At 41.3% G+C, this 16,167-nt stretch overlaps 1 protein-coding gene across 2 annotated transcripts in view; it reads left to right on the forward strand.

Annotated features, from left to right (window-relative positions):
• Positions 1 to 2,350: 2,350 nt before the first annotated feature.
• The window catches only part of LOC130297100 (deoxynucleoside triphosphate triphosphohydrolase SAMHD1-like), a gene marked incomplete at its 3' end in the record, with an annotated part of 143,592 nt that continues 129,775 nt past the window's right edge, over positions 2,351 to 16,167 (forward strand). For both annotated transcript variants that reach the window (XM_056549353.1, XM_056549355.1), the window contains 1 exon segment: positions 2,351 to 4,321.

Below are 16,167 nucleotides of genomic sequence, written 5' to 3' on the forward strand. Positions count from 1 at the left end.
TTGTCCGCTGCTTTAGTATTTAAGGACATGAAGTGCCTAACTTATTTGTGAGAATATAGAGATTGTATAACCTTGCACTAGAAATCCATTTTTATACAGTATTGATTTCTAATTGATAGTTAACTGCTGAAGTTGCATCCTGGTGTGGATGGTTAAAGTGTCTATAGATCATTGTCTTCCAACCAAGGTGTCCCCAGATGTTGCAAAACTACAACTCCCAGCATGCCCGGTCAGTCTTCAGCCGACCCCGCTTCGGCCTCCATACACATTAGATGGTTGGCGGGTTCTGCTGACATTCATCTAATGATACAAAGTAGCAATTGACTGTTATTTGTCCTTATTACCTTTATCATTAGGCCCGTGGCCTTGTAGTATGGAGCCAAAGGGAGCTTTGTGTGGGCCTCTGTAGAGGCTCCATGCATATATTACATTGTTTTACATTATTACATTTTATTACATTACTTTTTCTGCTTTTGAAGTGTGAATATTTTGTCTTGTTTTAGACTGTATGTGACAAATAAGGGTCTACAGCTGGGTATAGAGCTGTAGTTTATTCATACGTCCCAGTGTATAATGTCCTGTTTTGCTTAATTTTTTTTTTCTTTTGTATAGTTTATTGTATGTTTGAATAGTTTGTTCTATACAATCATGTTAATGAGGATGATCTGAAATGCTCCTTTCTGCAATAAGAAACTGACAGCAGAGTTACCCCCACTGACCTGAATAGGTAGATAGTGTGGGTGACCCTGTGTGTATTTCTTCTTACCCAGTGAAAATCGGTGAATCCGTTCTGGAGATTTTCATCTTGTTTCTAATATGGTAATTCCTTTTAAAGGATACTCCACTGGAAAACATTTTTTAATCAACTGGTGGCAGAAAGTTAAACAGATTTGTAAATTTTTTTCTATTAAAATGGACAGAGGTGTCAGCAGAGAGCACTGTGGTCAGACAGGAAAGGGCTACACAACTTCCTGTGAAGCATTTTAATAGAAGTAGTTTACAAATCTGTTTACATTTCTGCCACTAGTTGATGAGAATTTTTTCCCCAGCGGAATACTCCTTTAAGTGCAAAAGAGACGACTTCATGTGCAGTGCTTACTCCCGCCCCCTTCACAGACATGCTGAACAAGGAATAATACTTATGAAAGGGTGGCGTTAATGGCCGAAGGGGGTTGGGGTTATGGGGAGAAAGCATAATTCATACAACAGTAGCAGCCGCCTCAATTGCAATTAAAAAAAAATTAACTTTCCATGCGCTGCTCCCTTGGTAGAATCGCTCCCCCATTCTCCAGCCCAGGTCTTTTTCAGTCTCTTGGTGCCCAACAAGTCTCACTGTGCCTATCTAATCGCTGACTGCAGACGTGTCCCACCTAGGCCAGTGATAGGCTGAGCGGCAGTGTCATGTAACTGGCTCAGGCACCCGGAAGAAGCCCAGGCCTGCTACATGGGCATGGTAAGATAAAGAGAATTTTTTTTCTGGAATTCGGCTTCGTGTCTATTCACACGTACAGTATCCTGTGGACATTTGATGTGCAGGATTTGAAACTGTGATCAGTCATTTAGTTTACATTGTAATCTGCAGCATAAAATATGCACAGGATACTGTGCACATGTTTCATCCACACCAAGACGTTAAGCAAAACTCGGCACTGCTAAATTCGCCAGACCTCAGGCGGACAATAAGTTCTAATTCATATAGCAAAGAATGCAAGATACCTTTGATTGTGCTCATTTTGGAAACACATAATCTGTATCAATCCAACATATAAAGAAGTGAATAGGGCACTCGCCGAGTAGTTGAGCTTGCGGTAGTTGTTTATTGTTGACCATAAAAGGTTGGACATACACAGGGAGTGGCTACTCTAGCGTTCGACGGTGTGAAGCAGCACTGATGTGTTTACTTTACGGTCTACAATAAATGACAATCGCAAGCTCAACTACATGGTGAGTGCTCTATTCACTTTTTTATATGTTGGATTGATACTGTACATGTGAATGCACCATTAAAGGGGGGTACTCCGTCGAAAAACATCTTATCTCCTATCCAAAGGATCTCCGAGCCGGCAGCGACGCTATCCGAAACACGGAAGCTTGGAGCTTCTGTGTTTGTGGCGTCACACCACGCACCCTCCCTTCATGTCTATGGGAAGGGGAGTGATAGCTAGTACATAGCCGTCACGCCTCCTCCCATAGATATGAATGGAGGGGGCGTGGCTGCTGTAGTCGCCAGTCATCAGACACGGAGCAGAGTTCACTCAGATGATTAGAGTGCTGAGACATTTTATCCCCTACCCTTCGTATAGGGCAGCGGTCTTCAAACTCTGGCCCTCCAAATGTTGCAAAACTACAACTCCCAGCATGTCCGGACAGCCAACGGCTGTCCGGGCATGCTGGGAATTGTAGTTTTGCAACATCTGGGGGGCCACAGTTTGAAGACCACTGGTATAGGAGATAAGATGTTTTTTACCGGAGTACCCCTTTAAGAAGGAATAGCAATGAGATGAATATCTCATAAACCACTGCACTGATTTTCACCTGGTAAGAAGTGTTAGATACAAGGTCACCTGCACTATCTACCCGTATATTCACTTTGGTGAGGGGGACCCTGTTGTCAGTATCCCTATAAAGGGGTTTCCCATCTAGCAAAGTTATTCCCTATTCACAGGACTTGACTTGGCTAACCTTGGCAATTCCCATAAGAAAATGTCTGGTTGTGTGGTACAGGAGCGACTCCCTCTCTGGCCCCTGTTCTAAAGATCATGGGGGCCCTAGAGTCCGAGGCCTCACTGTTAGATAGTTTTCTCCTATCCACAGGATAATGGATAACTTTGCAAGATGGGAAAACCGCTTTGACAATGTGCGTCTGTAAGAGAAACATAAATTATATTTGTAATAACAACTAAAGAACCGTGTTTAATTGATTTGCTCGATGTTAGTTTTATTGATCTACTTTTGCATTTTATATCTTGAAACAAAAACTAAAAAAGACATTGATTGTAGCCAAATAAAAAAGGCGCTTTACCAAATGTCTGCTGATTGTTTTCTGTTTATTCTTTTAGTTTGTGTGGCACAGGAGATTTAGACTTCAGCCATCTTATTCAGATAAATCTCTGCCATGTAAGGGCCTGTTCACACTACAGAATTTCCACAAGGATTACATTTACTATACCAACCTCCGAAATTGACACTTAATGTCCGTGACAATTTTCCATGTACAGGAAGTGCCATCCTATTTACTACACTGTAGTGCCGGGACTTCCCAGGCGGAAACTGCCAGACTAAAGATGTTCATGGAACTTCCGTAGTGTTAACAGAGCAGCAGAAACCCATTGAGTTAAATGGAATACTGCTGCAAGTGGAAATTGTGTGTGAACATACCCTAATAGCTCCACATTCCCAGCTTCAGCCAGTCAGATATATTTCCTATGTTGTGGCCATTCTGATGGTTGTTGTGGCTCCAATGTGAAATCACTATGACATATTGCATTAAACTGGGTACTCCGCTGCTCAGTGTTTGGAACAAACTGTTCCGAACGCTGGAGACGGCACGGGAGCTCCTGATGTCATAGCCCCGCCCCCTCATGATGTCATGCCCGCCCCTCAATGCAAGTCTATGGGAGGGGCATGACGGCTTTCACGCCCCCTCCCATAGACTTGTATTGAGGGGGCAGGGCTATGACGTCACAAGCTCCCGGCTCCAGCGTTCGGAACAGTTTGTTACAAACGCTGAGCAGCGGAGTGCCCCTTTAAACCGTATACAGTTATAGGCTGTGTTCACACTACCGTCTAAGGCTCAGTCTTTAGTTCCATCAGGTTTCTCACAAGGAGAAGGAGCAGAATGTTGCACTATTTCTAACGGCCAATTGGGTCAATCGTTCGACTGGTCAAAGACTGACGTCACGGTAAGTTATTTAACAGAAGCAATGACCATGGTGTGAACAGAGCCTGAGACCGCCCAAAATTGTGAAAAATTGTCATCTGAGGGAGGGGATGATGCTCTCAAAGAGGAGGCTAAATGTACACAGAAGGTTGTAAAATGAAAACCTTTTCACATAAAAATCTGTCTACATGAAAATTGTCTTTCACTGTTTGATGTACTGAACCTACACATTAAATCTGTAGTTAATGGTTTTATCTGTTGTTTAGACTTTTCATGAGAGGTAGCCAGAAATAGGCATAAGGCTCATATATACAGCCAAGTCGTTTTGCGGTACGTTCTCCATTCACGGAATACAGGAGCCATAAAGTGTCATACAGGGAACTTTTCAGTATCTGCCATTCAAATGGCAAAGTGGCTTCTGCGGAACGGAAAAAGTTTCAGGTAGGATTTAAAATGGTTTCCGTAGTGGAGTTTTATTTTTAAATAAATGCTTCCATCTTTTATTGGTTTATTAATATTAACAAGCAGTAGGTGCCTAAAATATCCTTTTGTAACACACATTTCCAGTAATGAGAACAACTATGGGGATTTACAAAGACAAGTTTCACATGCCAGTTGTAATGCGTACCTGTCATTTAATTTATTTATTTATTTATTTTTAATTAATCTTTTAAAGTGGCGACAATGTGATGTTAATGCTGTCACTGCTGTTTTAATGGGGTACTCCACTGGTCAGAGTTTGGAAATAAATGCTCCGAGTGCTGTTTTCGCGCTGTGGGGTCGGCCACGCCCCCTTGTGACATCGTGAGCACACCCCCTCAATGCAAGTCAAATGGAGGGGGCGTGACCACAGTCACGCCCCCTCCCATTGACTTGCATTGAGGTGGTGTGCCCATGACATCACAAGGGGGCGTGGCCGACCGCAGCACGAAAACAGCATTTGGAACACTTACTTCTGAACTCTAGCCAGTTGAGTACCCCTTTAAGCCCCTGAGAGCCACATTTATTATTCTCTCCATTTCAGTAGGCAGATCTGGGCTCATTGTCAGTAGTACACACACAGTTACTTCCTCCTTTACGTCCTTTACGTTAGTCAATCACAGAAGACCCTATATCCAGGCCACACTTCCTATGACAGATTCTCAGTTCACTATATTTGTAGAATAAAGGCTTTCTTCTTTAAGAGGACCAACCCCCATAGCAGCTTTTTAATGCAATTTTTGGTGGTCATCTCAAAGAGGTTTCACTGTATTTAGCAGACAGGTCAAGAGAGGGGACAGTTCATCGTTGTTGATGTCTTATCTTATTATCTTCTTGGTTTATTTAACAAACTACTTTGTGGTAAGAGAGGTAGTTAGGGACCTAAGCACTATCCCCTCTAAACCAGGGAATCCAAAACATCAGCAAATATATACATTTTAGAAACTACAGCTATTCCTATGTACAGAAGGTAGCTTTAGTTACCTACAGTGCCAGTGTACATGCCCAGACTTTGGTACAGAAAAGGCAGGTCTGCCCTGTTACTAAGAACACCATCAGACACAGATGCCTTCCCTAAACCAGAGTAATACAGGTGAAGCTTGGATGTTTACATTCACTGCAGCACCTCATACTGCTTGTTCTAAACTTATGCACTGTAAGTAATTGGAACTACTCCTAAACTATATGCGTGCCTCGTAGTCTGCCACCTGTAACTTGGATCTACTGTATTGTATTCACATTCAGTGCACTGCTTTACATCTTTTAACCCCTTAAATGGGCACTGTCAGTTACAAAAACTTTTGATATGTTGTAAAGCATGTATAACCAATAGGTTTTGCAATTGCTTTCATTAAAAAATTTTCAGTATTTCATACTGAAAAAGCAAAACTGACCCCTCCCCCCGCCTGCTTGGACACATACTAGTCCTGCAGTGTCCATGCATCATCACCTATGGCATGGACACACTTCCTTGATTGACAGCTGTGAGTGCAGGGCTCAGAGCTGGAGGAAAAATCTGAGCTGAGGGGACCTCCGTCCGCCATTCTGAATGATTGGATCCCTGCCGCAGAGCTGCCACAGGTGCCGTGATCTGTAATGATGCTCGCGGTCATGTCCATAACGTAAATGTACGTCATGGTGCGCTAAGTACCTCTGCACCATGACTTACATTTATGTCCATTGTTGTTAAAGGGGTACTTTGGTGGAAAAAAATGTTTTCAATTCAACTGGTGCCAGAAGATTAAACAGGTTTGTAAATGACTTCTATTTAAAAATGTAACCCTTCCAGTACTTATCAGCTGCTGTATGCTCCAGAGGAAGTTGTATTTCTTTATGGAGTTCTGACACCTCTGTCCGTATTAAGAACTGTCCAGAGCAGGAGAGGTTTGCTATGGGCATTTGCTTGTACTCTGGACAAATCCTGATATGGACAGAGGTGTCAGCAGAGAGCGCTGTGGTCAGACTGGAAAGAACTACACATCTCCCTCTGGAGCATACAGCAGCTAAGTACTGGGAGGGTTAAGATTTTTTAAAAAGAAGTCCTTTACAAATATGTTTAACTTTCTGGCATCAGTTAATTTGAAAACATTTGTTTCCCAGTTTTACTGGAGTTCCCCTTTTTAACCCCTTAAGGACCAGGCCAATTTTATTTTTGCGTTTTCGTTTTTTCCTCCTCGCCTTCTAAAATCCATAACTCCTCTATATTTCCATCTACAGACCGTTATAAGGGCTTGTTTTTTGCGTGACCAATTGTACTTTGTAATGAAACCTATAATTTTACCATAAAATGTACGGCGAACCCCCCAAAAAATTTTTAGGGAGGAAATTTAAATGAAAACTAACATTTTGCACATTTTGGAGGGTTTTGTTTTCACACTATACACTTAACGGTAAAAATGATGCGTTCTTTACTAGGGATCGACCGATTATCGGTTTGGCCGATATCAGCCGATAATCACGATTTTGGGAATTATCGGTATCGGCAATTACCTTGCCGATAATGCCGCACCGCGACCGCCCCATCCCCCCCGACCCACCGCACCGCCCAGGTCCCATTGCCTCCCCCATCCCCGGTTTTATAATTACCTGTTCCCGGGGCATGGGGTCCACGCTACTTCTGGCTCCTGCTGCGTCCTGCGTTACGCTGTGCGCAATGACGAGTGACGCAACGTCACCTTCAGTGCACACAGTGACAGCTCAGGAGGACGCCACCGGATCCAGATGTAGAGTGGACCCCGGGCCCCTGGAACAGGTAATTATAAAACCGGGGATGGGGGAGGCAATGGGGCCGGGGCGGTGGCGGTGATGGGACTCAGGACCCCCGGACAGGCAGGGGGAGAGTAGCGGGTGGCGGCGGTATATGGCATCGCAAAAGCCACTGCAGTTCAATGATTTAAAGCACCCGCTTTAAATCAATGATCTGCAGCGGTGTATCGGTATAAGTTATTGGCTATCGGCCCTAACCTCCACCGATTATCGGTATCGGCCCTAAAAAAACGATATTGGTCGATCCCTATTCTTTACTCTGTGGGTCAATACGATTAAAATGATACCCATGGCTAGATACTTTTATAATTTTGTACCACTTAAAAAAAATCTAAAACTTTTTGTACAAAATCAGTAATCTGAAATCGCCCTATTTTGACAACCTATAACTTTTTCATTTTTCCGTATATAGGGTGGTATGAGGGCTAATTTTTTGCACAGTCATCTGTACTTTTTATCGATACCACATTTGCATATCTAAAACTTTTCGATAATTTTTTATGAATTTTCTTTTAATAAAATGTGACAAAAAAGCAGCATTTTTGCACTTTTTTGTATTTTTTACGTTTACGCCATTCACCATACGGGATAATTAACATTTACGTTTACGCCATTCATCATACGGGATAATTAACATTATATTTTGATAGTACGGACATTTACGCACGCGGCGATACCAAATATGTTTATAAAAAAAAAATTACGCTTTTTGGGGGTAAAATGGGAAAAACAGACAATTTTCATTGGGGGAGGGGATGTTTTTACTTTTTATTTTTACATTTTTCAACTTTTATTTTACACTTATGTCCCCATAGGGGACTATCTATAGCAATCATTTGATTGCTAATACTGTGCAGTGCAATGCATTGGACACAGCACTGCTCAGTATTATCGGTGATCTTCTGCTCTGGTCTGCTCGATCGCAGACCAGAGCAGAAGACAGCTGGAGCCAGGTGAGGGGACCTCCGGCCGCCATGCTGAATGATCGGATCGCTCGCGGTCATACACAGGACGTAAATGTACGTCCTGGTATGGGAAGTCCCACCAAACCAGGACGTACATTTACGTCCGTGGTCGTTAAGGAGTTAATACTACAGAGTGATCTGTGGAAGCTGGAGTCTTGGGCACAGACATGGCAAATGAAGTTTAATGTAGATAAATGTAAGATTATGCACTTGGGCCGTAAAAACAGCTGCACATAAGAACATAATTACCTCTGTATAAATCATAGGTCAGACCATATATGGAGTATTAAAGGGGTACTCTGCCCCTAGACATCTTATCCCCTATCCAAAGGATAGGGGAAAAGATTTCTGAACGCGGGGGTCCCGCCGCTGAGAACCCTCGCAATCTCTCCTGCCATCTGCTGCACAGAGCAAATGTTGCTCCGTGCCTGGTGATGGGCGATAAAGGGGCCGGAGTATACTCCTCCCATAGAGTTGCATTGAGGTCCAGTGGCGGGACCCCCACAATCAGACATCTTATCTCCTATCCTTTGGATAGGGGAGAAGATGTCTAGGGGGGGAGGACCCCTTTAAGAATTTTTTAATAGAAGTAATTCTCAAATCTGTATAACTTTCTGACACCAGTTGATTAGAAAAAATGTGTTTTACACAGAGTACTCCTTTAAAAAAAACAATCAGGAGAAGGAGCCGGCAAAGGTGCCCGCTTAGCGTGTTCTCTTCCGCCTCTGTGTCTCGTGACCTGGACGGACCCATAATTTAAGTCTAGGAGGCTGTCGAGGTCTTACAGAAACACAGAGCAAGGAAAGAAGCATGTGGTAGCACTCTTCTCTCTCCCCTCTCATTCTCATAATCGGTTGTGCTCTGATCACTGTCTCCGTCTGATTGAAAGCTTTTGTCTCTAATAAAAATTAGTTACTTAAAGTGGTTTTCCAGGTAAACACATTTCAGCAGGGAAAATGGCCCAGTGTAGGTAATAAGTGTATATTACAACACAGTTGGTCTGCTCATGAGGGGAAAAAATATGAATATACTATTTGCTATCCGGAGAGACTCTTTAACCATTCTCTTTAGTGGTGACTGAGCACTGCACAATACTATACTGGCTTTGTAGATTGGGTAATTCGCCATGACTGGATGTACACAAACAGGTGATGTCTGTATCACACCGATCAGGTATTCATAGCCTATCCTGAGTGTAGGCCATCAGTGAAGTTTGCACGGAAAATGCTTTAAAGGGTTTACTTACTGATATATAGATATTTTGTGAATTAAAATTAGTAGATACAACTGAAACATAATGGCAGACGTAATTTTAACATATCACAAAGTGGTTAAACTAGAGAGACTATAGAAAAAAGGGAACAGAAAAAAAGCGCAGCAATGTGCCGTTACCCCTAGTAACTGAAAATGAATGTGAAGAAAAGCAGTTCTGCTCACCTTTGGGTGTTGCACTGCGGGTACAACACAATATCGCGTAGTGAATGGAAAGTTTGGGAGTGCTGCCACGTCACCTTCCCCGTCTTAGGATGATCCTAGGCGGTCTTGGGAGTAGAAAGAACTGTGGTCTGCATTACAGCAGAAAATGCCGGTGCGTTCAGGCGCTCTCCTCGCAAGTATAGATCAATCCAGGGTCGGATGCAAATCAAATCCAGAGTGGGAAATGATATAGGCAAAAGGATTTTATTTGACATAAAAGAGTAAAAAATAATAATAATAGGAAAGGCCGTAGCATGGGGGGTGGGACAACGCGTTTCGAAGGGCGTGATCCCTTCGTCAGGTCCAATGGTTATGCAGACATCTGCAAACAAACTTAATCGGGATTGCATCGACAAAACATCTAATGTATATAGAAGTTGGCTCAAAAATCATACTGCTAACTATAACACCGGAAAAAAGGATGCATCGAATACACTTGGGAATATGACTCCTGTTCGACAGAATCAAACCCCTGGATCCTTGCCTCTTGTCCCCAGGATCGCTAGACCATCTAACAATACTTTCGAAAGACCTTGGAATCATAATCCCCCCCCATAAACCATGGGAACAACCCACCAATCGTTATCACAATGGAAACAGGAGGAGAACACATAACACCTGGCGAAACTCAAGATTCCAGACAGGCCAACACAATCCCCCCACACTTATGGGGACTCCCACGAATCCAACTGCGAATAGAGTGATAATTACCTACCCAAACATTGGGACCCCAACAATGGCTCACCCGGAAATTGAACATCGTATTAAGAACATTAGGGATTCTATAAAAAGTCTCAAAGCCACTATTGAAACCGACAGCAAGCAAAATTCGGAGAAAATCTCACCCATTACAATACAATTATCTCCACCATCAACCTGCTCTCAGGACATCCTACTGAACGCATAACTAATCACTTTACACAATATTAGTCCCGCAACATCTCCCACCAGTTCTCAACCTTCAATCATAGTAGACAATTCCGACACTGGGAATGCAGCCTTGGTACCTTTTCTCAACTTGGCTAATAAACACACTATTAGTACAACAGTTGAAATTCACGCTCCGAAACCATCCATCTCATTTTCCGAAAATCTCTTTCCCATGTCACCCCTCGGATCCACAGTATCCAACTCTATTAATATGGGGATTGATCATAATACCAAGTTACCAGCAATTCCAATTGAGGCTCTCCCATCTAACACTAGAACCGAAGCGATTCCTAATAGCTCAACTTCGGTTCCTTTTTTATAGACATGCCCCACCAAAATCAAGACTATAACGGATTATTTCCAAACCCGGAATACTATCAAAAGAAAACTCGAAGAGGTACCAGAGGAGGAAAAAATAGGCAACACCGGAAAAATACCAAGAAAAAACAACTAAAATGTACTCCCTTAACACAAAGTGGAACAAGTACAAAAAATAATTGAAATACTACAATAAAAATATTTAATTTATCTGATCATATTTTAAACCCAGGAGAATTATCTCTGCTACAAAAAGGCTTATCCTACTGTCCTAGACATAATTATGATAAATTTGATCTATTTCTGGATTTACACAATTTTACGAGACGCCTCACTCTTCAACGTCATTTCTCCCTCCCCACTTCATCAGAGTGGTCAAAAAACCCCAAAAATATAGACATTCCACCAGAAATAGGAATACATCCAGATGTCAAGCCGAAATCTAGATTTTATCCTGTGGAGAGTCAAGGACACTTTCTAAAATCTTTCCATGATCTAGTAGCTGAAGAATTAAAGAGCCTCCCGGAGAAATTTAAATCAAGAACAAAGGAGGGCCATTTAACTGCAGTTGAACAGAAAGCATTGAAGTCCTTGAAAAATAATGAAAATATAGTTATACGCCCCGCTGATAAGGGGGGCGGTATTGTAGTTCAAAACTATGAGGATTACAACACAGAGGCGTGGAAAATCCTGGGAGATGCGAATTATTACAAACAGATCGAAGGAGATCCATTCTCCACTCCACAACAGTAGATTTTAGACCTCCTCGACAAAAATCTATCAAAAAATATTATTAGCAAAAGAGAAAAAAGTTTTTATTATGGATTCGGAATCCCTCTCATCCCTTCTATTACCATCTGCCGAAGGTGCACAAGGACCAGAAATGTCCTCCAGGTAGACCGATTATTTCTGGCGTGAACTGCGCAACCAGTAACATCTCCCAATATTTGGATTTAGTCTTACAGGATTATGTCCAGAACCTACCGAGTTATTTAAAGAACTCGGACCAGCTAATCACAATACCATGGGGAAAAAACATGCTATTTGTAACTATGGACGTATCTGCTCTTTATAGCAATATTAAACATGAACTAGGTCTAAAAAGTACACGATCCTTCCTAGAAGCCGACTCTAGAATACCTCCAGAACAAGTGACCTTTTTTATGGACTGTCTGAAATTAATTTTAGATAATTTTTTCATCTATGACGGGATAACCATCCAACAGACCCGAGGCACGGCGATGGGGACAACAGTCGCCCCATCATATGCTAATTTGTTTATGGGCCAATTTGAGGAAGAACACCTTTCCAAAAATACCCTTTTCCAGGAACACGCCATCGTCTATAAACGTTATATAGACGATTTGTTCATACTCTGGAAAGGCTCATTAGGACAAATTGAAAATGTTATCTATGATATGAATAAAAACAACTGGGGCATTAATTTTATCCCTAATATATCAGACACGACCATTGATTTCCTAGACCTTTCGATCTCCCATGAAAATAATAAAATTACAACGGCTACATTTTTTAAGACCGTAGATTCAAACAGTTATGTCCCTTTTCTCAGCAGACACTACAAAAAGTGGAAAGAGAATATTCCCTACGGCCAGTTTCGCCGCGTCAGAAAAAATTGCACAGATTCAAGTACCTTTTCCAAACAATGCATAATTCTAAAAAATCGTTTTATAGCCAAGGGCTATCCAAAAACACTTATAAATTATGCATATAAAAAAGTACGAGGACTCACCAAGAGGAATGCCTGTCGTCTGGTCCCGGCTCACTTCCAGTTGTTGACGGACTTCTAGATGTCCAATCTACAGAAGAAAAAGTGAAGGCCAATTACAATATTAATTTTATCACCACTTACTCTATGGGTCACCATAAAATAAAAAACATCCTGAACAAACATTGGAATCTTCTGAAAAGTGACCCATACCTGAAGGACATTATACCATCTCACCTGGGACTTACCTTCAGGAGAGCGCCTTCCTTAAAAAATATCATTGCTCCAAGTAAATTGAAGAGACAAACCTACAAAAAAGATAACACAATAGAATCTTCATATAAGAAAGGGGTTTATAAATGCGGCAAGAGAAGATGCCTCTGCTGTCGGAAAATTGAAGGTGGAAGTATAGAGTTTTCCGACTCAAAAGATTTCCTATCAAGTTCCATATGACTTGTCAGACCAAATTTGTCATTTATCTTGTTACCTGTATCTGTGAAAAACAGTATGTGGGCCGGACATCACAACAGTTACACATTAGATTAACCCCTTAACGACGCAGGACGTATATTTACGTCCTGCGCCGGCTCCCGCGATATGAAGCGGGATCGCGCCGCAATCCCGCATCATATCGCGTCGGTCCCAGGGCTCATCAACGGCCGGGACCCGCGGCTAATACCACACATCGCCGATCGCGGCGATGTGCGGTATTAACCCTTTAGAAGCGGCGGTCAAAGCTGACCGCCGCTTCGAAAGTGAAAGTGACCCGGCTGCTCAGTCGGGCTGTTCGGGACCGCCACGGTGAAATCGCGGCGTCCCGAACAGCTGACCGGACACCGGGAGGGCCCTTACCTGCCTCCTCGGTGTCCGATCGACGAATGACTGCTCCGTGCCTGAGATCCAGGCAGGAGCAGTCATGCGCCGATAACACTGATCACAGGCGTGTTAATACACGCCTGTGATTAGGATGAGAGATCAGTGTGTGCAGTGTTATAGGTCCCTATGGGACCTATAACACTGCAAAAAAAATGTGTTAATAAAGGTCATTTAACCCCTTCCCTAATAAAAGTTTGAATCACCCCCCTTTTCCCATAAAAAAAATAAAACAGTGTAAAAAAATAAATAAATAAACATATGTGGTATCGCCGCGTGCGTAAATGTCCGAACTATAAAAATATATAATTAATTAAACCGCACGGTCAATGGTGTACGCGCAAAAAAAATTCCAAAGTCCAAAAAAGTGTATTTTGGTCACTTTTTATACCATTAAAAAATGAATAAAAAGTGATCAAAAAGTCCAATCAAAATCATAGCGATAAAAACTTCAGATCACGGCGCAATAAATGAGCCCTCTTACTGCCCTGTACGTGGACAAATAAAAAAGTTATAGGGGTCAGAAGATGACATTTTTAAACGTATAAATTTTCCTGCATGTAGTTATGATTTTTTCCAGAAGTGCGACAAAATCAAACCTATATAAGTAGGGTATCATTGTAACCGTATGGACCTACAGAATAATAAGGTGTAATTTTTACCGAAATATGCACTGCGTAGAAACGAAAGCCCCCAAAAGTTACAAAATGGCATTTTTTTTCCCGATTTTGTCGCACAATGATTTTTTTTCCGTTTCGCCGTGCATTTTTGGGTAAAATGACTAATGTCACTGCAAAGTAGAATTGGCGACGCAAAAAATAAGCCATAATATAGATTTTTAGGTGGAAAATTGAAAGGGTTATGATTTTTAAAAGGTAAGGAGGAAAAAACGAAAGTGCAAAAACGGAAAAACCCTGAGTCCTTAAGGGGTTAAATCAACATAGATGTAATATTAAAAAGAACTACATGTGCCATAGTCTCTCCAGGCACCTGTCGACAAAACATGGAGGAACTGAAGATAGCATAACCATTTTACCTATAGACCATATCCCCGAAAATTGTGGGAAGCGTTTGGAAGCTCTGGCAAAAAAGGAGATGTATTGGATCTACCATCTCCAAACGTTACAACCTCACAGGCTTAATGAAGCGATCGAATTGATTCGATAAATCTGGCCAGCGCATGAAACTAAGATAATAATACTAAATTCCCTGGAAATATGATATCAAAAATATAAATATCAAAAATACAAATAATCATACATAAAAATAAAAATAGTTCTACACCATCTGGAATGTGTGCAACACAGATGTGCAGCTGTTTTTTTTTTTTCTCCTGGAGTCTCCCATACTAAGAATGGACAGGTTCCACTCTGTTGCACTAAAGAGTCCGCATTTTCCCTAGCATACCAGTACACTGATGTTCTGCACAAGGAGAGGGCTATCAGTAACTGTAGTATTGAGTCTATGCACAATTTTATAAATACAATTGCATATTTTATTCATTGTTTTTTTTTTTATAACATCAAACTGGTTTTTTAAAATCCTTTTGGATTTTTATTGATTTTTTACTGTTTTAGAACTGAGGATATGTTATTTTAAGAGATTTACTGTTCTGCAACACCTGTGTATGATTTTTGCAGTCTTTTTTTCACCAGTATAAATGACGACATCTCCATCTGCATAACCATTGGAACTGACTAAGAAGGGATCACGCCCTTCGAAACGCATTGTCCCACCCCCCCATGTTACGGCCTTTCCTATTATTATTATTATTTTTTACTCTTTTATGTCAAATAAAATCCTTTTGCCTATATCATTTCCCACTCTGGATTTGATTCGCATCCGACCCTGGATTGATCTATACTTGCGAGGAGAGCTCCTGAACGCACCGGCATTTTCTGCTGTAATGCCGACCACAGTTCTTTCTAAAGTGGTTAAACTGCCATGTTATCTGTATTTTTTTTTAGGTCAGTAGAATTGCGTTACCCAGTATTAAGACAATGTTGCAATTTGTTTCTGATGTTCTCACTTATAAACCTCAGAACAAAATAGTTTTGTAACTAGTGATAATTATACCTCTGCTTCCTTTATGGGAATGCTGAGAAACAGGGATATATATTAATGGTGGAGATGGGGATATGGGATATATATCATCTCTGTGAGTGTCCATACCCTCTCCCTGCCTTATGTTCACCTGTGTTTGTTGGTACCTATATACTTTGTCTATTCTATGTTTTTTAATTGTCATTTGTTCTTCAATAAAGTGTAAACATATATATATATATATTTTTTTTTTTACATGTTTTTTCATGTGTATGAACTCCTTGTGATACCCTTATTGTAAATTTTTCTGTGTTATTGTTCTTATTATTTTATGTGATTTTTCTATGCTTTCTTTGCCACTTTTGTTTTCAGTGGTTTGCAATTCTTTCCCCCTTTCCTTTTTTATTTTCCTTTCCTCTCCTTCATTTTATCTTCTTACTGTTCCTCTTCTTGGTGCCCTTTTGGGCCGGTCCCTGTATATTTTTCCTTCTCACGTAGCCATTCTCATGATGCAGAAGGTTATTGGTCTAATGTCCTCCTTGATTATGAAACGTTGAGATACAGCATACACAATAGCCCTGATTTACTAAGAGTGGAGTGTAGTTTTCCTTGTGGGTTTTACTTCCCTACAAGTATTTTTCCACAGTATTTACATATGCTCTGATCTGTTTTCCTCAGCTCACATCCACCACATTTTCTGTGGAAAC

This window comes from Hyla sarda, chromosome 12 (genome assembly GCF_029499605.1).
Source record: "Hyla sarda isolate aHylSar1 chromosome 12, aHylSar1.hap1, whole genome shotgun sequence".
Classification (NCBI taxonomy): Eukaryota; Metazoa; Chordata; class Amphibia; order Anura; family Hylidae; genus Hyla; species Hyla sarda.